Genomic DNA, 1,688 nt, shown 5'->3' with positions numbered 1-1,688 from the left:
TTTTTTTTTTTTTTTTGGTTGCAGCCATCATTGTTGTTTGGCAGGCCCGGGCTGGGGATTCGAACCCACTACCTTAGGTGTATGTGGCTGGCGCCTTAGCCGCTTGAGCCACAGGCGCCGAGCCCAGTTTAATGTATTTTAATACCAAACTTACAGAAACAACACAGAAGACAGACAACATTAAAAACATGTGCTTGCATGTAGGACAACTCAGAAAAGTATAGTGAATGGATGGAATCTGCTGTATGATAAAATGCTACAAACGCCATTTAGTTTCCGTCAGTAAGAAATTTACTTGTTTTAAAAATATCCAAATGCTGGCATTGTCCAGAAAAATTTAACAGGTTTACTTATAATTGTTATAAAGTTGAACTGCTGAAACTTGTTCACTGAAACACTTTGACTCGCTTTACTGCTGCACATCCTCGCATTTTAAATTAAAAATTCACACACAAATAAAAATGGAAAAACTGCCAATACCTGATTTCTGTCCCCTATTTTTCCAGTCGCAATCATATACTTTTGACCCCGTGGGGGGAAGAAGAGAATTTTTTTTTTTTTTTTTGACAATGAAATGTTTCCCATCATAGTGGACTCCTAAGCACGTTCTCCAGGTATGCGGCGTGCTAGCTGGATGTCTTTTGGCATAATTGTTACACGTTTGGCAGGTTGGTGTCTTAAAAAAGGCCAACCAGATAGGCCTCCCTTGCCTCCTGCAAAGCACCAATAGCTGAGCTCTGGAAGCGCAGATCTGTCTTAAAGTCCTGAGGAATTTCTCGCACCAGACGCTGGAAAGGAAGTTTGTGAATCAGAAGTTCAGTGGGCTTCTGATAATGTCTTATTTCACGGAGTGCCACCTTACCAGGCCTGTAGCGATGAGGTTTCTTCACCCTTCCAGTAGAGGGCGCAGTCTTGCGAGCGGCTTTTGTAGCCAGTTGCTTCCTGGGTGCTCTACCACCCGCGGATTTGCGAGCGGTCTGCTTTGTAGGAGCCATGGTATAAAGACCTCCTTACTTACCCCCCTTCTTCTGCTGGAGCTCGGCGAGCTAGAGGCGGCGCTGGCGTTAGATAGTGACGGCAGTGCCTGCGAACACAATTCTGTTCACAGATCTCATTTGAAAAGTACATGCAAATTAATGGCCCTCAAACAGCTCTCTTTATCTCTTAGAAGTGAGATCTTTTCTTTTAAGTCCACTAATTAGAAAGATGTTGTAAATATAAGTAGCTGATTGACTGATTTTGAAACGGGATCTTGCTTTATTGCTCAGACTGCAGTGTAGTGGCCCAATTATCATTCAATGTAACCTCGAATTCCTTTGCTTAAATGATCTGCCTGCCTCAACTTCCCAAGTCACTGGGACTACAGATACATGCCGCCCATACCCAGCTAATTTTAATTTTTTTGTAGAGATCCAATCTCTACAAAACTCTATTGCACAGGCTTGTCTGGAACCCCTGGCCTCAAGTGATCCTCCCATCTCCAGTTCCCAAAGTGCTATGATTATGATTAGAGGCATGAGCCACTGCACCTGGCCTGACTTTTATTGATTGATTGATTGAAATGGAGTCACACTTTGTCACCCTCAGTAGAGTACTGTGTTATCATAGCTCACAGCAACCTCAAGATCTTAGACTCAAGTGATCCTCTTGCCTCAGCCTCTCAAGTAGCTGGGACTATAGGCACCCAC

General features: G+C 43.5%; 1 pseudogene across 1 annotated transcript; it reads right to left on the bottom strand.

The window, feature by feature from the left end:
• Nucleotides 1-557: 557 nt before the first annotated feature.
• Nucleotides 558-995, bottom strand: LOC100955538 (annotated as a pseudogene). The gene has a single exon (XR_002772918.1). The product of XR_002772918.1 is annotated as a histone H3.3-like (transcript).
• Between the last annotated feature and the right edge of the window lie 693 nt (nucleotides 996-1,688).

Source organism: Otolemur garnettii, unplaced genomic scaffold (genome assembly GCF_000181295.1).
Source record: "Otolemur garnettii isolate 467f Iridium unplaced genomic scaffold, OtoGar3 scaffold00025, whole genome shotgun sequence".
Lineage (NCBI taxonomy): Eukaryota > Metazoa > Chordata > Mammalia > Primates > Galagidae > Otolemur > Otolemur garnettii.
Note: the sequence above shows the minus strand (reverse complement) of the source record. Positions and strands in the feature narration are given on the sequence as shown.